This window comes from Ursus maritimus, unplaced genomic scaffold (assembly GCF_017311325.1).
Source record: "Ursus maritimus isolate PB19 unplaced genomic scaffold, ASM1731132v1 scaffold_3, whole genome shotgun sequence".
In the NCBI taxonomy this organism is placed as follows: domain Eukaryota; kingdom Metazoa; phylum Chordata; class Mammalia; order Carnivora; family Ursidae; genus Ursus; species Ursus maritimus.
The window spans coordinates 13,142,292-13,164,343 of NW_024425563.1; the positions used below are offsets into that span (position 1 = coordinate 13,142,292).

Sequence of the window (22,052 nt, forward strand, 5' to 3'; positions counted from 1 at the left end):
CAGGTCGTGACGTCAGGGTTCTGGGATCAAGCCCTGTGTCAGGCTCCCCACTCAGCGGAGAGTCTGCTTCTCCCTCTCCCTCTGTCCCTCCCCCTGCTTGTGCTCTCTCTCAAATAAATTCTAAGAAAAAGAAAGAAAAAAGAAAAGAAAAGAAAAGAAAAGAAAAAGAAAGTTTTGCCCAAAAACGTTCTTAAAAGTAAAATTCGTACTCACAATAATCTTGTCCTTATTTACAACAAAGAAAATCACTGACTTTCTACTTTGGGAAAGTGAAGGTATCATCACAAACAGAAGAGAGAACAGTATCTACTTTTGAGACCAATATCCCGGTATCTCGGGACTTTAAGGCATTCATGCTAATATTACGTTCAGATTGTTGTCCTTGTTTTCCAGTTAATTAGAAACTACATTCCTCTTGAAACTTGCCCCAAAGTCTAAGTGACTCTGAGCTGAAAACTAACCATGTAGATTTAGAAGCTGTGTCAGTAAACACGATAGCAGAAGCTTAGAAGCTTCTAGAAGGAAGGTGCCGATCCTGAATAAGCTGCATTAGTGCTGCACACACAATATAGACCCAACCCTGTGAGGGAACTCATAGCAGAAGCTACATTCTAAAGCTGTCCAATGCAGACAGTAGCCACTCCATGTCCTACTGAGCACTGGAAATCTGGCTGGTCCAAATGCAGACTGTAAAACGCACACTGGATTTCAGAGACCTAATACCAAAAAAATTAAAACGATCTTATTAAAAAGGTTTTTTAATATTGAGTATATGCTGAAGTAAAATTTTGATTATATGAGGTTAAAGAAACTATATTATCAAGGTTAATTTCATCTCGTTCTTTTGGGGGGGAAATAGCAAACTTTAACTCTGTGGCTAACATTTGGGGCTCACGTTAGAGTGCTACTGGGACAGGGCTGTTCTCAAGTGACCGGCTTTAGCTCCCTAAAAGCAGAAGGGAAACAGCCCACATTTACTCCTGCAAGTGAGGAGGTAGATGGTGTTCCGCAGTAAGGCTCTCAGTCCTGTGGACAAGCCTCCCCTCCCTGCAGTCTAGGCTCCCCCTGGTGTAGAGGCTAGACCACCAAGAAAGCTATTCGGTTGTTGGAAACGAATGCACCCAGAATGGTGAACAGCTTTCCAAATGGAGGGATTCAGAGACTCTCCTCGTCCCCTGCAGTGGATGCTGCAGGAGGCCAGCAAGGACCCTCTTCAGCAGTGAGCTCACCGAGCTGCCCCGGTGTTGCCCAGTGAGGTTCTCCCTAGGACTTGCCCTTAGCCGAGGGAGCCACCTCACCCAAGGCAGACCCTTTCCAAGGAGTCCCCTGCACCCAGTGACCGGTCAGTGTGGAGGTACAAAGGCCTGGACCCTTGCCTCAATTTGGGGCACTCTGAAGAGCTACCCTAGACCCATAGCTCCCTGTGCCTTCGACAAAGGCCTCTGTTGCAAGTACACTACCACTCAGCTGTTTCTGTTGCCCAATCCTGCTTCCCGTCTTCCCTCACAGGGCACTTCCCCCCAAATTCCCTGCATGCAAAGCTCAGTCCCAAAGTCGGCGCTACAGACTGAACATTTGTGTTCCCCCAAAATTCCTATGTTGAAACCCTAATCCCCAATATGATGGTATTTGGAGATGAGGACTTTGGGAGGTAATTAAGTCATGAGAGTGGAGCCCCCATGATGGGCTCGGCACTCGTATAAGAAAAGACACAAGAGATTGTTTCCTCTCTCTGCCCTCTGCCACGTAAGGCCACAGCAAGAAGATGGCCATCTGCAACCCAGGAAGTGGGTCCTCACCCCACCAGATCTACTGGCACCTTGATCTTGGACTTCCAGCGTCCAAAACTGAGAAAGTAACTATGTGTGGCTGAAGCCACCAGTCTACGGTATTTTTGTTAGAGCAGCCTGAACTAAGAGAGTCTGAGCCCACCTAGGAGACCCCTAGATGTGAAGAAAACATTACGGAGAAAGCACACTTTGTGCACACACGTGGGTGTGCGCACACACACACTGCCTAGGAATAAAGTCGGGATATTTGGGTCAGCCACACACAAAAAAGCTGAGCTGCTCCCAGCTCCCACGGGCTGAGTTGTGCTGATTATTGTCCAACATCTGTCAGTGTCTGCTTTATGGGGCACAGAAAGGAAGTTCTGACACCCAAGCACTAACCAACACCCGTACAACTGGTCATCTCGCCTAGTTAGAGCCCTCGGCAAGTAAGCCGAGAGATACAGGCTTCAGCTCTCCCAAAGGGGCCAATTCATTTCATGGCGAGCCTTGGCCACCCACTGACCCCCTCACCACACAGACTCCTGGTAGCATGCGTGCTGCTGGTCTCTGGGTGGCCGTAGGGGGGACGCAGGCCTCCACATCTAGGACTGGGGCTGCCCGGCCACCTTCTCCTGTGACTTGCCTGGCTTCACATCCTGCTTCCACCATGAAGAGGAGAGATTCTTTTTTTTTTTTTTCTCCCAGAGATGGCTCTTCTGGATTCCTGGTCTCTGCCCATTTTCTCTTCCTCTGAAACGGTACCTCCCTACCGGGTCCACTGTGGCCCCGACACTTGAGTTCACCAGCACAGGTATACTCGCTTCACTCACAGGCACGCTTTCCCCGTGCTCTCCCACCTTCCCCCTCGTCTGCTCTCCCTCACCTCATTTCTAACTTCTCAGACTTGGGAGGGGTTTAGTCAGAGTCACTGGGGAACCTTTCTACTCCCTCTCCCGCTCAGTATGAACTCCTCCTGAGATCAGAGCTCCCTCCATCCCGTCGCTCCCGACACTCCCAGGGGCCTCTGGGTGGGAGCGTTTGCTTGGCTGGCATCCCAGAGAATATTTGGAAGCTGGAATCAGAGAGCCTTGCTGTAGCTCTGATCAGCATCTCTTGCACTCAACCAGTTCAACTCTTGCCAGTGACTCAACAGAGAGAGAAATCCCTCTTGTGCTCTCCTGTTTGCTCTCGTTAGAAAAAACAAACAGCAGGCAAGCTGAGGGAACATCACACACCTAGGACCTGGGAGGCTGAGCCAGATCCAAGCCGGGCCTGAAGGCAGCAGAAAAGGAGTGTGCGCCTGCGGGAGAATCAAAGATCCCAAAGGCAAGGACCACACCCTTCTTCACGAGTGTATCTGGAAAGGCATATGGCAATTTCTTTGGGCTCAGTGAAGAACTGTGAAGGAAGGAGCAGGAGGACCTTCTCCATCAGGGGCCCCTAGGAAGTGTGGTGACCAAAACACATAGACAATCAACTTGGCATTATCCTCAGTGGGTTTTCTGGGTTTGGTTTGGTTTTGGTAACCAATCCATTTTTTTTTTTTTTAAATCCTTGGCTACCCTGTGCCCCACAAGCATACTTTGAGTACTAATCCTCAAGATCCTTAACTTTCTCTGGGCTTCATTACTAAAATGATAAAGTTTGATTAGATGAACTCAAATGTCACCTCTATCTATAAAATTCCATGATGAGATTAATAAGTTAAAGATGAATGCTTTTACGGGTGGTTATAAATTCTGTTCTGTCTACATATGGGCTGAGAGTACATCACATAATTTACATCTGACTATACTTTACTGGAAACTGAAGTTCAGAAGGGAATGAGAATCACGAACAGCTCTTCCTAGCCTACTGGGAACACTGCAACATGGGCACGGAACCCATCCTTCACGCTAGCATTCTACACCAACCAGGAACCCGTTATGAACAATATTCCTTACGATAAATCAGAAAGCTTTATCCAGTGATTCTGAATTTGGTAGGGGTTATTCGCAGCTTCATGAAAAATCAATCACAGACGGAGACGCGCAACTGGAAGTCCATTTGGCATAGAAATACTCCGCAACAGTCTAGCTAGTATTAATGTAATAATTAATATTAATACATAATTAATGTAGATAATATTAAAATGAAAACGGGTAAGATTTCTTTTACACGGTCTTGGAATTTGGTGGCATGTGTTCAGGGAGTGCCAACTCATTTGAATATTTGCCTAATTAGGAAGGTAAATCTGCTGCTGCTGCCGCCAGCAATCACACCATGCATTTCAAAGCCAAATATACATGCCTTTTGTATCACCCACTGTTTTGGATTCCTCACCTCCCACGTCTGTCCCTCCAGTAGCACTGACAAAGCAGAGGTGACCAAACTGTCTCTTCTTGCTCTGTCCTCCGCTCTCTCACCAAGCCCAGAACAGAATGCAGATGGCACGGCGGGGGGGATACAGGGTATGGGAGGACCCAAAGGAAAAAAGGGTTTCATTAACTCGAGTGTGGGGAAATATACTGAGCATGCCAACCCCTAGACCAAGTTTTGTATCTAGGGGATGTGGTCACATGGGATCCTGCTGGAAATGTTTCAAGGCCATCCTGGACCAACAAAAGGAAAGTCCTGATGTCCCTGAGTTTTACCCCTACTTCAGTCTCTCCTCCCATCATAAAGCCTGTGTATTCTCCATTCTAGCCACACAGGACCCCCCACCGCTGCTCAGACATCTCGCCAGCCTCCGGGTCTCCAAGACTTTGCTCAAGCTGCTACATCGGTCTACGTAGCCCTTGTCTCCCATGTCTGCCTGGGAAGTCCCAGCCATTCCTCAAGGTCCTATTTGAATTCTACCTCCCATAAAACTCACTGGGTCATCCCAACCTCAGTCAAATGATCTCCCCTTCTCCCATCTTTTATGGCACCTGATTATCCCAGTGTGTCCTCTATTGAAGTAATTTATGTAGGACTATAGATACCATAAATTATAACGGAGGACGGAGGCAGCATCTTATTCATATTTCAACCCCAACAATGCGTCACAGGCTTCATAGAGAACTACGGGTCAGGAAGAGGCAGGCTGTCGAAAGGGAGCAGGTTACTGCCCCATGGTGCCACCTGGACCAGACATTTTTTAGGACCAGTGCTCCTAGGGAGACAAACATCCTATGCGCTGGGGCAGGAGTTTTCCATCTCTAGCTAGCACAGAGGAATAATCTTCAGAGTTTGTTAAAATAGAGAGTCCTGGACTCTCTGCTTACGATTTTAATGCAGTCGTTTGAACTGACAGGGCAAGCATTTGGTTTGTTTGGGGTTTGTTTTGTTGTTTGTTTGTTTTGTTTTTTTGCAAGCCCACTCAGGTGATTCTGGTGCCGGGGGTCCTGGGATCACAATTTGGAAATTCTGCCCTAGGGGGAAATATTTCATGTGATAGGCACAGAGGCACAATGAGGTCAAAGAAGATGAACTAGGTGCGGCCGATTTTTCAAAAAGGAGAAGTACTTTTTGGTGGAGAATTCACAGGGATACATGTAACTCCCAACATCCTTTTGACGAACAAAAGGCAGAAGTCAAAGTTCTCCGGGCTTGCCCAACACTAAGCTCCCTGGAGTATCTGTGTGACAACAGGCTAAGACCCTTCCCTGACAGAACACGTACCCAGGGGGACGCAGAAGTCATAACACTCCCAAATAAAGCTCTGAACGTCTGTCTGTGCTGAGACACAGTGGAAGCCCCAAGAAGGACCAGACTGAAATGACAGAAGAGCCATGGTGGACCATCACTTGGAAAAAGGCTTCCAGGGTTAATATGGAAAATAGAGAAACTTCTTCCTTGGAACAGAGCTCACCCAGCTGATAGCAATGTCATTTCTACCTTCGACAATCCTGAGTCCGCACCATCATGCTTCAGACTAACCCTGCACCCAACATCTTCAATCTCATGCTTCTCAGCTCTTTTTAATTAAACACTTTTCACGCCTGGGGCACCTGGGTGACTCAGTTGGTTAAACGTCCGACTCTTGACTTCAGCTCAGGTCATGATCCCTTTTGCGCAAACTGCAAAATGTAGATAAATTTCAAACTTTCTTAGCAGCCCTTTTGTTCTTTTCTTGAGCTCAGTGATAGAGGTGTGGGGGGGGGGGGTCAAGATAGCCAAAATCACTGCAAAGAAGCCAGAAACGTGAAAAGACATTGTCCATTCATTCCACAAATATGCACTGAGTACTTTGCCTTCTCTGTAAGTGCCAGCTCTGTTCTAGACAGAGATACCAGACACAAACAAGACAATGTGTCATTCATTCCTCTTGGAGTTTCCCAAAGTATCAACCAACTCCAAGAGCCATAAAATCCCAAATGTTCCCAAACCCATTTAAGCTACTGGACTTCATTTTCTGAACACCCATTAGGGCTTTGTGCCTCTGACTGTCAACCTCTTTAGTCCTGAAAGAGAAACCTAAAAGAGGAAGCAAAGGATTAAATTGGGGGGGAGGGGTGACTAGAAGAGGAGCCCTTGGCCAAGTGGCACATGTACTAAAGATAGATTAATGTGGATGGGAAAGAATAAGGAAACAGGAAAGTAAAGACAAAGCCAATGAAGAGAGAACTTCAAAAATGAGAAACACAAATGGCCAATAACCATTCAACCCTTCTCATAATGGTAGAAATGACATTTCCAAAAATGAGTATTTTTCATCACATTAGAATATATTGGAATTTCCAATAGAGGTAAAATTAGGTTAAGACCAAACCAGCTGGAATTTTCTGGAAAGCAATCTAGCATTCTATATCAAGAACTTTTAAAAAATGCACGTGCCTTTTAAGCCAATAATCCCTGTTTCAGGAGTTTATCCTAAACAAATTATCAAAAATATTGTCAAAGATTTATGCACAAGGATTATCATTACATTATCCTAACAGCCCGAAACTAGCACAACATAAACATTTAAATGTAGAAGAAAGGTTAAGTAAATTATGTATATCTGTAGGGTAGATTATTATGATGCCATTAAAACTGGGTTTATGAAGAGTTTTGATGACACAGGGAAAGGTTTATGATTATAAACCAAACTCGGGATACAAAATTATATATAAAATATTATTTGCACCATGGAAAGAAATGCTAAAGGATATGTGACCCATCAGTAACTTGCCTCTTGGTAGCAGAATTTTAGATCACGTTTTCCTGCTCTCTTACACTTTTCTGTCAGATATTTCTGTTATGTTTTATTTTGATAATCAGGAGAAATGAAATAAGTCAATGACAAAAAGAGATAAAATAGAAGGAGGGGTAAATGTTCATCTAATGAGGAAGAAAAAGGGATTGGGATCAGGGCGGGTGGTTATGGGGCAGGATTACAAAAGAGACTTAAAGGATTCAGATGATGGGCAAATGCTTGCTGCTCAGAATAGCCCTTGTGAACAATGTCTGTTTCAGATTTTCTCCCTCCTTTCAAGATTAACCAGCATTAACATTAGATTTCAATCTCTGTGACAACTCTCAAATAAACTTGACCCAAGTCTATGGCATTTTAAAAATTTCACTTGGTTCCCACCATTTTCAGCCTCCAAGTTGAATCCTAGTTGGTCCTACAAACATCATACGTTGAGCTATGAAAAAAAAAAAAAGTTCCAAAAGAACTATGGCATTTTTCAAAATTATTTCAAAAAATCCTTTGTAGTAGAATCAAGATTCCTCCTATCAAAAAAACAAAAACAAAAACATAGTACTGACTGTTACCAATTGGCTCTAGATGCTTTCTCGGGAGATTCCATCTCACTGAAGGAGATGAATTAGATAGTCCTGGAAAGCTTCTAAAAGGGTGCCCTGTCTGTTCAGCACTTACCTTGTGCACAGTAAACTATAAATACTTAATGATGAGGCCAACGATAATGACTAAGCTGATCAATAGTGAGCATGGAGACAGCATTCCATTTCCATGCACCACCAAGATGGCCACCAGGGGAATGGAGGAAAGCAACCATATGTAGAGGAGACACCTGGCTGCTACTCCTCCCCTATGTTCTTCATTCACGTATTGACCATTCCCCACCAATGGCAGCTCAGTTTCCCCAGAGTGAGAGCTGAGGTTATTACAAGACAGTGTTGGAGTTTCTGGCAGCCGATATGGAGGGTGCCAGCCATTTTCTCACCAGTGTCCCTTGGCCATGCAATTTTAATGAGCTCAACCTCAAGAGAGGAAAAAGAAGCCTGTGATCATGTTGAATTATTCACAGTTCCAATCTGGTAGGGCAGAAGACCCCCACTTTCTGAGAGTAAGTAATAGCTACTCATTGATTCCACCCCCCTACAATCCCGAGGTGAGAATCCAGTCTAAAATCAAAATACAAGACAAATCTAACCATCTTTTAAAATCTGAGTTCATGAGTGATTAGTGAATTGTGTGGCAGTTGATAATTCCCTTCTCAAGAATAATTTTTAAGAGCTTGATATATTTAATTTAAATATAACATATATATATCTATACATATACATACATACATATATATATGACAACTAATTTTTATAGTTTAATGCCCATGATCAAAGGGGTCTTGTTTAATAACACAATGAAAATCGTTGTTAGTCTTGAGACTTCAAGGCCAAAGAGATACAGGATTCATGCATTTATCAGATGCCAAAGTTGAATTAGCTTTTGAACGTAATGAATATATCTTGTATTTCCATGTATGGAAACAGAAATGTAAGCTCAACAAAATATAGTTAATTCTTCCCTACGCTTCCAAGAAAGCTCATTTTTCCATTTTCCATGCTGCTAGTTAGTGCTGATAAATGTTGTTCTTGGAGATAAAGACGGCTGCCGTCCGGGGGGAGTGAGTCAGAAACCCGCTTGTTCAGACCTTGTCCACACACCTCAGAATCTGAGCCCTCCCCCCAAGCGCACCTGCTCAGCAAATAGCCTCACCTCCTTGTGTGAGGTCTCAGAGATCCACTGTGGAGAGTCCACCCAGGCCAGGAGATCTCGGGCCCGGACTATCACAGAAATCTCCCCAGAGTCCTGATGCCACCCATCTCCATCCATCCCATACACACTGACAGATGAATTGCTAAGGCATCATCAAGCCCCACCGCTCATACCATGTGGCTCTCCCATAAGTGACCTCTGTAACCTCTGTAACCCTCAGCGTCCTCATCTGTAAGACAGATGTCATAAGTCTATGCCCCTCGCAGGACAGTTGGGGTTTAAGTAAAAGAACGCATCTCAGGGCCATGTTAAACATTCTGTAAGTCGTAGTAATTACGTGAGAGTGCAAGCTCCATGAGGGTAGAAACGGCCGTTTCTTTCATCTGGTGCCTAGCACAGTTCCTGTAAATGGTAGGAACTCGAGTTTAATGAATGAACTATTTTAGGGCCATTTCAAATGCTGCTGTTCCTGACCCACTGTCCTGGGCTGAGATGGCCTTTTCCTCCTCTACACGCTGCTGATGGCCCTTTGTGTACCCGCATCCCACAGCACCAGCCCTTGCCATCCTGAGCTGCTCCGACTGCTCTAGGCTGATAGACTGTGGGCCCCTCGAAGGCCCCTCCTCACTGCCCAGTTGTGCACATCACAGGCCCTCAGTAAACCCTGGGAATGAAGGTCCTGCCAGGTCATTCCAAGAACGACCAAAGATGGTGCTTCGTTAACCAGCGCGCAAAGCTCTGACCAGGAACTGCAAATACTTAGGATCCCAGCCCTTCTCCTTCAACTTAACAAGGAAATTGAACAGAGGTAGCCCTTTTTAGTGGCACATTTCTGTTAGCTCTGCCAAGCTAAACAGTAAACGGATTTCAAACCTTAACCATAAATCAGACTTCCCTACTCTTTTTGATGTGAAGTGATGTTTACTTCCAGGAAATGAAAAGATCCCTTTGGGTAGGAGCAGATGGCAGTGGGGGATGGGAAGGGCAGCAGACTGCAATGCTAACGTGACACAGGGACCGAACCAGACTGGGGCAGCACAGGAGGGGGTGCTGGCTTGAAGTCGGCATTTCCCCTCAACTTGAGGCCTGAAGGAATACACCCTTCCTTCTGCTCTACCCCCAGGAAGATTTGCCCAGAGCTCTGGAAAGGTAGCTTTCGTGTAGCTCCTTTCCCTGGTTTCCCTGGCAACTGTGCAGCATCTAGAAGCTCCAGGAGTGAGGTGGTGGGATGGGGTGGCATGTGGAATATGAACGCTGATGTCATCCCATGTGGTATTAGCTCCACACCCTTGTTCAGGAGTCTCTCGGCCTCAAAAGGTCTCACACACACACACACACACACACACACAGCTGACTGCTCATTTCTAATTTGGTGCTAGGTACCCAAGCAAGGAACCTCGGGGAAATCTTACATAATTAGTCTCATTTTATCAACGTGAATGGAGAGGAGGACTGAGACTGAATGATACCCTGCACCAAGGAGGCTTACGGTCTCTCGGTTGGATTTCTGGATTTCAGATAAGCCTACACAGGGCACACCATGGGGCATTAATTAATTTTGTATCAGCAGCTGGTTATGGACTGAGAACAAGGGACCTAGGAGGAGTCTGTGCTTTCACCCCACGGCCGGTGTCTGGTTCGGGGACCCAGCATGAGACGCAGAAAGAATAGAGGCGGCAAGACCATTCAGAGGCAAACTGCCCAGAAAGTAGAAAAACAGTCTTCAGCTTTGAAATGAGTTCCGTCCTCAATCCTCATTCGTAAGTCAGTTATTTAGAATTCAGAACCCATTTCCAGAGAAGTCATGTCTGTTATAAATGATTGGGTTTCGAGGCTAGTCCGCAAAAGCCCATTTAACTCATAATGTAGATAAAATACTATACATCTGCAATAAAAAGCAATAGAAAAAAAAACCTATTGTGATACCAGTAATTAAATGAAAAAAACAAACAAACCCCGAAGTGGAAAATAAATAGCTTTCTTCCATTTCTTTTGAATACTTGAGCTCTCGCGTGAGGAGTGGCTAGCCTGGAGGCTCATGGGGAGGGGTCTTCACTTACTTTAGATAATGGTAGGGGTGGTCACTGATGGTAGGAGAGGAGGAGGATGAAGTAGGGCTGTCCTGTAGGATAATGACAATCAGAAAGCATACTTGAGAAAACAGGCAGAGACAACAGAAGTCTGTGAGTAGGTCTGTTCAGTAAGGCATAGGGAAGGAAGGGATCTTTGGGGTGAGGCGAGAGCAAGAATTTTGCAACCATCAAGGCCTGGGTTCTACTTCTACCTCCGTCTCGTATAGGCCAGAGCTCTGGGTGAGGTGCTCCATCTGAGTCTCAGGCACCTTATGGGCAACCTCCAAGGATCGCCTCCATCAAACACCTGCACAGTCAACACTGTGTGTACTGCCCAGAACCCCCATCATGGGAGGATTTGTTGCCTTGGTTCTTGGAGAGCTGCTGGCCTTCAGGGATCAGCCCCTTCTGGGGACTCTCAGACACAGAAAGTCAAGGCCCAAAGCCGCCCCTATGCTGGTGAGCTCCTATCCAAGAAGTAACCAATGTGGGAAGCTGAGGCCCAGCCATCTCGACCCCATTCCAGAAACCCTGAAAGGCCACCTGTAGGACTGGAGCCCTCTGGGGGGGGGGGGGCGAGGGGGTACTGGACTTCTCCCTCCCTCAAACCCTGCTCTGTCCCTTCCTTACCACAGAAGTGGGTCCTTAGGGCACTCCTTAATAAACATCCTCTGGCAACACCCCACCTCAAAATCTTCCCAGGGAACCCGACCTACAACAACCTGGCCCAGATTCGGCACACGTAATGATGAGACACTTTCCCGGCCACCTCTCCTTACCTGCCCATGGCACAGACCAGCAGGAAAGCCCAAGAACACCCAGGTAGCTCTGGGAGTGGGGCTTCTGGGAGCCCAAGGGCAGCGTAGCAAGTGAGGAGCTGGGCGACGCGAGGGAATGTGCATTCCTATCCCCCTAAAATGGCTGCGGCACCCAGAAAACCTGTAAGGTTTTGTTTTTAAAGTGTGAATGCTCATAATCAACAGTTTATAATTTGCAAGTGGAATCTATTTAAGAAACCTGAGGATTGTTCGGAACTACCCTGTCTGATATGGTAGCTACTTGGCCATGTGTGATCATTTAAATATAAATTGAGTTAAATTAGACATTCAATTGCTTGGTTGCATTACTCCTATTTCAAGGGCTCAACAATGAGATATGGCTTAAGGCTAGCATATCGGGAAACGGGAAACGCAGATTTAGAGATCATCTCCATCATGACAGGAAGTTCGTTTGGATGGCCCTGATTGGAATGTTGAATTACAATGAATCCAAGAATGTTTTAATTGTAGTCGATACAAACCTTCCATGGAAGACTCCTAAGATAGATATGCATTGAGAGTGAAGCAAGACAAGTAACACTTTTTATTTTTGGCTTAGGCTTAGCTCCCCTCCCACCTTCTACACACAGAATTATAGTTTTACATGAGCAAGGATGAACTCCATGGAGAACTACTTTGGGTAAGCCTGAATTACCCAGAATGAGGCCAGCCCCTTGGCCAACTATGACCTTGAAGTTCAAACCAGAGTCTGCTATCAGCAAAAGACAAAGAAGAACACAAATGGTAGAGAACATCAGCCTCAAAGTTGAACTAGGGCAGGCATCAGCTCCCACAATTATCTCAGAGGACCAAACATTTTAGCTCAACCTGGTAACTCCATCACTAAGACAATGGCCAAAAGAAAACGTCCTTAAACCTAATCAATTTATGCAGCCTTTCTTCTCAGTCACGAACAGAGAAATGTGGGGTTTGTCCTAGCAGCCAACACTGCCAATCACTAAATATGACTTGATGGGCTGAGTCTTGGACTCAGCAATGCTTCATCATCTCTCGGGTGACCCTACATATCCCACCTTACCTTCACTCTGGATCTGGTTCTTACCTTCTGCCCACTCCGTGAACCTGGCACTTCAGATCCTCACTGCTTCCCTAGAACCCCTGCTATCAGGACTCAAGTTCCTTCTTCTCCCCATGGTCATGGCTACAGAATAGTCCCCCCCAACGCTCATGCCCAGCCCTGCCTCCCAAGCGGACTCAAGCCAGGCAGAGCTGCAGCCCCCTCTCACGCAACTGGTAGGTTACACGCAATCTTCAAGACCAACCTATTTCCCTGCAATTCCTGGTCCTTCTTCGTTGGTAACACAGAATGGAAATATCCATGACCATAGCCAGCACCACCCCATAGCCCATTGTGAGCACAGAGTTGAAAATAAGGAGCATCCTTTTCCCCCAGAACGGGAATATCATGCCTCACCCCTAACCACGTCAACTATCCTCTTCCTAGACCCTCCTCCTTCCCCCATATCCCCAACACTCTTGCAGTATCCACTTTTGGGATCTATATATTTCCACTTCAGGAAGAGAAGAACATCTGATCACAGCACATACTGGAAATTGCAGCTTTCCTGAAAGGCAGGGCTGAGCCACAACAGTCAGGAGAATCATTTCCACGCTCCCCTCAACGATTTCAGTACAAATGTACTCACTGCATATTTATCTTCAAAGCTCTGAAAATGTTACTTCTTAGACACTTAGTATGTAAATCTTCTTTTAGAGACTCCTGTTATTGTCTAAACTGTATTCTTATTGGACACAACTGATAAATTAGAGGGCTGCTTCTGCTACTGCTATCCCACTGAGGATCCCAAACACTGATGATTTTCTGCTCTGAAATTCCTTTCACAATATGCCACACTGTTGCCATTCAGCACATAATCCTCTCAGCCACTTTCTACTCCCACACTGTGAGCACCTGATGCAAGCTCCCATCACACACACCTGTGCAGACAGCAAACCCACAGCAGACCCACTAACACGTGCAGCCACAGAGGAGGCAAACACCCATTAAGCCTGTGCAAAGTTCAATAGAAAAGTCCCCAAGTCCACGAAAGATCATTTTAGAGCCTCTCACCCACATCCTAGGGGATCTCGAAGCCTGGTACAACTTTGCACTCCTATAATCATAGCATCTAATGCCGCTTGGTATCAGGCTTTTGCAGACTGACTGATTTCACATGAATCATTTTAATTTAAACTTTCTAATAACTCTCAAGACAAGTATTATTACCTCTGTTTTACAGATGAGTGTACTGGGTTTTAAACACTTACACAGTTTGCCCAGGGTCATATACCTAGACAGCGACAAGCGCTGGAACTCAATCCAATGTCCCCTAGCTTCACTGGAGCCTGAAGCCAGTTTCTGAATGAAGGAGAATGTTGGAGACGCAACAGAGGTTCCAGGCTAGATGTCAGGAGGATGCTAATAGCACACATGATGCAGAAAGACAGACAAACAAAAAGAAAATAGCTCACCTCTTCCGTGCTGTTTTATTCAATTAACAAAAAGAAATATGGAAGAAACGTGAATTACAAAAGCTCTAACAGAAAATAGACACAGACACGCAGACAACAAACAACGCATGAATAGGTTAAAAGTCCTGCTCCTGTGTGAGAGGTTGTGCTAAATGCAATATTCGCTCTCCCAACTCCCATTCAAGGCCCACCCACGCTCCGTCCTCCCGAGCCTTCACTGACCACTAGAGCCCCCACCAATGTCCCCCCAACACCAAGCGATCTCAAACTTTAGAGATTCTGATTCAATAGGCCTGGGCTGGGGCCCACAAATTGGCATTTCTAACAAGTTCCCAGATGATGCTGATGGTCCACAGACCACATTTCAGTAGCATGGTTCTAGACTCCATCGGTCCTTTGCCACAAAATATAGAACTTAATTACTTTTTCTGCTAAGCCATTCTGATACCCAGATGCCTCTCCCCTGCCCTCCCCATAGTCCTACCGTCTTCAGAAGCAGCCTCACCTCCAAAGCCCAGGACCAATCCTGATCACAGTTTGAGACTGCTGCTTTTACTAAAATGATCTCCCATCTTGTTCAAGGCATGATAGCCCCTGACCTGTGTATCCCAGATCTTAAAAGTGGGCTTCTCTCAGGCACTATTCTCTATTCCTTATTCTAACTCCCTAATGCTCTAGATTTCCTGTAGAATTGGGCCCTGTAGAACTGGATCCCCAGAGTAGCACCCACAGTATTCATACCTGCTGACCCAATGCCTTGATGACAAGTGTCTGCTGCCCAGACATCCAGGCCTCATCCAACCCACATTCACTGTTGCTGAGCTGTCCCTACCCACTGGAATACTCAGCTTCTGGTTTTGTCCCCCTCCCCCCCAAAACTGTTACAACACGCCTGGACAGTGAGCTGTGATTGTCGTAGCTGCTGGGAAGAGGAATCACAAGCCATTAGGACATTCCTTTTCAGCACCTAGAGCAGGAACAGTTCCCCCAGAGGGCCAAGAAGAGGTAGATCCCAGGGCATCCCCATTTTTCCCTTGCTCTAAAAAAACAGGCCATGCCTCTGCGATAGGGTAGTAGTTTGGGCTTCTATTTTGCTTTTATGCCCTCTACAAAGACCCATGATGCGTGCACGTCAGTAGCATTACCCTGCACGCTCTGGGTGGTCAATAAACATTAAGCAACAAGCAGTCTGATCTCTCCCCAGGTTGGCACCTGGAAATATATCATCCAATTTGGAAAGCAGAATACCTTTTAATATCCCCTCCAGCACCTAACACAAGGCTTTCTCTATGAATATTGAATGAGTAAATGAACAAATGGGCAAGGGATGTCAGCGGGGTTGTCCCCAGTTCTCCTTAGTGGTGTCCGTATCACGATGCTTGGCCGGAAGAAAGCAGTTTCCAATCCGAAGAAGCTGAGAATGGCTCTAGGACAGACTTCCAACCAGTTCCCCGCACACACTTGGACGTGCACATTCAGACGAGCTGTGGTTGAAAACCGCAATCACACCGGCACAGGGGTTCTCAGATTTGCTTCAGTATGTGGATCATCAGCGCATCTTTAACACAATGGTTTGTATCCTACTCCACCCCCCTTTTACCCTGGGCTTCCTTCTTTCCCACTCCTGAGGCCATCTCAAAAATAAACCCCCCATCCTGTCCACTCCACTCTCATCACTGACCCCTAGCCAGGCCAGCCACGTAAGTAGGTGGGAGAGAAAGCAAATGCATTATGATTTTAAGGATCTCCCCACTACCTTTAACCACCTCACTGTCATCCCTTTGGGTTAGGTCTTTTGAAAATTAAAAATGCTATCAGGGGAGGTAATCCGAGAAGACATCGACACCTTTGCGCAACAAGTTTACTGAATGTTTGACAGGCAGGGGAAGCTGTGAAGAAAAGGTGTGTCCTGGCAGGCGTTACTGCTGCAAGGGCAGGTAGAGGGGCAATGGCACATGAAGGGGGTTTGTGTTCCCTGCCTGGCTTGCTGCAGAAAAACCACGGGAGCTCTGGGAGGACAGGCAGAGAGCAGCTCGTCGGGATCCTACAAAGTTTACAACACTCCCTGCAAGGGCCGGGTGGGGTAGAGAGACAAAGATGGTTTGCAAAAAGCAAAGACTTTAGGACACACCAAGTGACATATGGTGACGCCCTGATGATTGAGTTTCTGGGCGACCAAGCTATCACAATTCTGGGGAAGGTTTCTTGCTAGGCATGACCCCCGTGAATGCCAGTCTTGCAAGCAAGAAGCAGCTGGCAACAGATTGCTCACAGTTAAGAACCTCACGCAGGCTGGGCTCCTCTGCGGATGCAGGGGAAGGAAAATGGCTGACACCGCAGGGGACCTAAGCTGCTAATGTCTGGGATGTTTACTTCATTAGGCTGTTTTACATAACAGCAGCTAGAAACAGAAAGGAGAAAATAGCTGGAGGGAGTCCGCCGGAGTTCAGACCTGGATTCTGAGTCTCAGATTCCTCTGAGGCCAAGGTGGAAACTCTAGGCAGCCCCTTTCTCCCTGGCTCAGTTACTCTGTCTGCAAAGGAGCTGGAACACTGCGGCTGGGCTCCTGGGACGAAACCTCGAGCCCCCTCTGAGGGGCATTACAGTGGATATGAACAAAGAGGTAGTTGTCACTGTGATAATTACTGTTATTTTATTTTCATCTCAAGCCCCTCAGTCTACCACATTCATCTTGTCCTGACCAGGGATGGCTGGGGAAGGAGGGACCAGAAATCCAGGCAACTCCTGAGCTCGGAGCCCAGAGGTCTGAATGGGAGGAAAGTCCAGAGGGTAGATGAACAGGCTCGTCAGGGAGCTGCCAGGGGAGGCCCCTGGGAAAGGAAAAGGCAAGGGCTATCAGGCCAGGAGCCAACATAAATCCAAGTCCAGAAGGCCAAGGCCAGCGGGGAAGAGCAGGAAGTAGCCTAGGGCACAAGAGGTGGGCATCACCTGGGAGTGGCTAGAGGGAGTGAGACAGCAGCCCCAGGGAGACAGGGTCCAGGGGCAGGATGCGCCAATTACAGAAAGAGAAGAGGGAATGGAAGAGGCCAGAAGAGAGGGAAACAGATAGGGCTTGGCCAACCTGAGTAAGGCAAGGGTTCTGCACTGAAGTGCACAACAGAGCAGCAGGACAGACGGAGCTTCTCACCATACACCAGCTGGGGTAGGGACTGGCCCCCCCCAAACTGAGCTAGCCTACAGGCCCCCCGCCATGGGGAGCCTCGAGCCTTGGAGCCAAGGAGCCAGGTGTGTCATTCAAGGGTCTACATCAGACAAGACACTTCTGGATTTGGCTTTCTTCTCCCTCGTTCAGCACACCCATTGAAATGCCCTTGCTTCTTCACAGCCTCAGGCTCCATCTGTCTGTCTTCCTCCCCTACTACCCTCCCCTCCCCTCCCCTCCTCTCCTCCCTCTTTACCAACAAATCTTATTTCTTCTCTCCCACTTTCCAGAGGTACGGTGTGAGCGTGTTTGTGTGTTGTGGGAGGAGCGCCCTCAGGAGGCTGGGGCAGCAGGGATGCGGATGTCAGAGGAGGCCATCATTCCTCCTCCTCTTTCCCTCCCTGGCCCGCGGGCAATGTGCGCGTGACCATCCGATCTAATTAACTGAACTTCCAGTCCTGACAGAAGGAGGCTTTAAAAAATAAATAAATAAATAACTCTAGCTTTCTCGGCTCTCAGCCAGCCTCCTGAGAGATAAGGGAGAGGATCTGATTGCAGGCAAGTGGAGTCCCAGCGTCCCGGTTCCCGCTGCCAGGGGCAATCAGCTGTGAGCTGGAACCTCCATCTTGAAAATGCCCAGTGGAATGAAAACCCCCAGAATGCGCAAGCACGGCGACTCAGGAGTCCTAGGGCTCAGACCCCACGGGAAACTCAGCAGCAGCAAAGCAGAGATCAGAGGGTAAGAAGACGTCCCCTTCTCGCACTTTCCACCGGGTGCCTGCCCTGCGGCCCCTAGGCAGCCTCCTCCTCGATGTCGCCTGGTGCAGCTCCACTCCATGCCAGCAACTTTGTGCAAAAGCACTGATCTCTCAGGGACGTCTTCCCAGACCCAGCTTTCTCGGCCTCCTGGCTCCCCCCCCCCCCCACGCCCAGTGTCATGGGCCACCCAGGCTCCCCGCCCTCCCAGCCAATGGGCACGTGCAGGCCTCCAGCTGTGCCAAAAGGATATGCCAAAGGGATGCCAGTGGCACAGAGAGCAAAGGCAGAGCCATTGGGGATGGCCTCAGGGGCCCTTGGAGGGGGCAGGAGGGCGCAGAATTCTCCCAACAAGGGCTGCAGCCTCGGACAGAGCTGCAGAGCACGAGAAGTCTGTGGGGACATTATTTTCTAGTGAGAAGAGGAAGTTTCAGGCGCACCGCAGCGCCAGCCTGCTTTCCCCTCACTGCCACTCCGCTCATTTTGTCATATTTCAAACATTACACCAGACAACCCACCCGCAGGGCGGCACTGGCCAAGCTCATCTCCCGTCGCCATCGTCCCATCCTCACTGATCCAGAGCTGGAGGGGGCAGGAGGATCTGGGTCAGCCCCACGGGGGCTGGACAAACGCCACTCAGGGTCACTGGCACCTAACGGGAGGCAGCAGACAGACAGGACGGCAAGGAGGCCGCCCCAGACAGAGAGCCAGGCCTGGGTGGCGTGAGGGCACAGTTTCACCTCTGGAAGGAGTTCTGCCTCTCCCAGGGAGCTCTGACCGGGGAGGGAAGGACAACAGCAGCCACAGTGTCTCACCAGCCATCGCCATCCAGCCCGAGTAAACCTCACCAGCAAGTCACTCAGACAAGTCAGCGTTGGAACCTCAGAGACTCCTGCCGCCCCCCACCCACACACACGTTTGGTTCTCTGGACTTTATTCCCCCAAAGTGGTTATTATCTCTTTACACTTGGATTTATAAGCCTAGTGACCTACAAATAATTTTACTCTTTCACCTACTATTCACTTGACCATAAAGCGAATGAGCTCTCAGCCACACAGTGAAGCCACCCACTGGTGGTGTTACCTGTTCAAAAACCACAGCACAGTTTTAAGCCAAAATGTGTTTTTCCTATTTGGAAAAAAAAAAATTCTTCCCCCCACATCCAGGGGTGATTGACCACATGCAAATCCCTAGTGAAAAAATGTTTAACCTCAGTTTAACCGGAGTCTGAAATATTTACCAAGTTGTTTCAGAAAAAAAATTAATTTCTTGCCTTTGGCAAATATGATCTATTAAGAAAAATGATAGAATGTAAGATATGATGGTCAAATTCCAAAATGATAACCAACCTGGTATCAAATGGATTTATTTGATCTCATTTACAGTATTGAAAAGTACATGGGGCGCCTGGGTGGCACAGCGGTTAAGCGTCTGCCTTCAGCTCAGGGCGTGATCCCGGCGTTATGGGATCGAGCCCCACATCAGGCTCCTCCGCTATGAGCCTGCTTCTTCCTCTCCCCCTCCCCCTACTTGTGTTCCCTCTCTCGCTGGCTGTCTCTATCTCTGTCGAATAAATAAATAAAACCTTTAAAAAAAAAAAAAAAGAAAAGTACAGAACTCTCAAATAAGAAATCAGAGTCTGATTTTTTTTTTTTTTTTTTTTTAATTTCCAAAGCTTGGTCATAGGCGTTTGCTAGTCTTTGTAGTTTCTACTTTATCTCAAAGGGGGCTCATGTGCCCATTTCCCACCTAATATCAATATCTGAACTTTGAGAATGAAAATTGACATTTATTATCCTTCCCCATTACGCCAGCATTGCCCATTACACTTAGCACCAACTTCAGATGTGACCGATGCTCACTTGCCCTCCGGCTAAAAATAGCTGTCATCGGTGACAGGAATGGCAAATGTTCTCTGCCCATTAGACCACCCTGCGAAACAGGCAGATAAATCCCTCACTAAAGAATATCCTCCAGTTCGCCCACCATGGGATACCAAAAACCTTCATGCATCAGTTGCTGACATAGCTTTTATCAAGTAAAAACAGAGATCTAGTTGCACCCCAATTCACAAGCATAAGCTGCACACTCGATTTCGCAGAACCCCATGGCACCACAGTTTCGGAAGAAGGACCCCAGAGATACTGGACTCAAAGAAGATTCCACAAACCCAGGGGCGCCTGGGGGGGGCTCAGTAGGTTAAGTGTCTGCCTTCGGCTCAGGTCATGATCCCAGGGTCCTGGGATCGAGCCCCAAGTTGGGTTCTCTGCTCAGTGGGGAGCCTGCTTCTCCCTCTCCCTCTGCCTGCCTCTCCCCCTGCTTGTGCTTTCTCTCTTTCTGCCAAATAAATAAAATTTTTAAAAAAGGAACAACAACAAGAAGATTCCACAAACCTTAGCATTAGCCTCCTCTCTCCGTCTTTGCCAATGCCACGTAACAATTCCAGTGATGCTGCAATGCGTAATCTAATCGAATTCCAGGTATCTACTGTGCACAGCCAACAATATTCTATCGGGTTTCCCTTGAAATGCATCTGTGCAATTTACACTAATTCTCCTTCTTGCTGAAAAACTTTCACAAACTATCTTGTTTGAAACAATTATACTATATTGTAATTATCACACTGCCTTGTAATTATTTGCTTTGTGAATGTGTCCCTCCCCCTCCCCTACCCATCTCCACCTCCAGGTGTGAGCTCTTTGAAAGAGTTCTCCCACAGCCTCAGTATCCACTATGTGCCTGGTACACAGAAAAATTCAGTACCTTTGGTTGAACTGAGTAAATATGAATTGAAGCTACGTCAATCACTTCTTCCTTCTTAGATTCTGTTATGGCCCCTGTAACTTAAGTTATATTTAAGTGGTTACTCAGCAAGGCTTATCACGAACCTTGAACATCTGCTGTGGGCTTCTGTTACAGTGGACCAATGTAATGTGGGAAATAGGCAGTCATTTCCAGGTATTGATGTGTCTCCTTAAGTATTTAGAGCCAAAAGAAAAATTAGTAATCCTGATTACTAGTATCTCTAAGGCAAATCTAACATTACAGTTAAGTAAGTCTGTGTAAGCCTAGCTCAATGTCTAGTACACACGGATGCACTTGAGACATTAGCTCTCTGTCCCCACGCTATGGTTAGTGTCTCCAGTAATGTCAAAGCCTGAAGGCAACAATTTGGTGAATGGCTTCCCATCCACTGATACCTGCGCTATCATTTCAGGCCAGTGGCAGTAACAGTCATCCAGACACTTGGTCACAGTCTTTTTTCCTGAAACCAATGAATCGTTGCTCTGTTTTAATCTTCCTCGCCCCTCTCACCTCCCGCCACCTCAAGCCATGGTGGTTTGATTAAAGCCAAACTAACATGTGGAAGATGCCTGTCCGGACCCCATGCGTGCAAAACATAACTAGGCAACAATAAAGGGAAGAAAGAGGTTTTCAACCTTCTTTAAAGTTGATGGAACATTTTAGCAAACAATAAAAGACCCTCCCTCGCATATAAATGTAAACCGATTTTTAGCCTTGTGATATTATGGGGGGGGGCAGCTGTAGCAGGAAAGAAGTGACAAATGCAACAGAGACAACTCAGAGCCGAATGTGTCCCCTGAAGAACTGTGCCACCAGCGAAAGACAGCTTCCCTGACACAGACGAGCAGGACACCCCCATGGAACAGCAAAATGAAAATACGGCCAACTCTGCTTGCTCCTGAAATCATCCTCTTATCATAATTAGAGGATCTGAAGGTTCCTGACCAAGAAACTCCCTAACGGTTGGAGGCAGATACTCTGACCTCGGCTGAGCAATCACAGGCGAACTGGGTCTCCAAGCCTCTCATTTTTGGGGCAACAGAAACTCGTAAGCAGAGGACGAGATCCTACCCCTTAGTGACCCACCCAGAGACAAACTCCCAAAACTATGCAGCCTGCAACCCCCAGCTGGCCTCACCCCGTATAAAGAACAGCACAAGGGATCCACAGGTTGCCAGGATAATGCTCCAAGCAACTCGGGAGAGGCGCTGAAGTTAGATCCCAGGAGCTGGTTTCCTTAGGTAGCTGTAATCAGAAACACCTAC

General features: G+C 47.2%; 1 protein-coding gene across 1 annotated transcript in view; it reads right to left on the bottom strand.

The window, feature by feature from the left end:
* TMEM178B (transmembrane protein 178B) overlaps positions 1-22,052 on the bottom strand; it is a 323,401-nt gene that overhangs the window by 190,984 nt on the left and 110,365 nt on the right. The gene's annotated exons all lie outside the window — the stretch shown is intronic.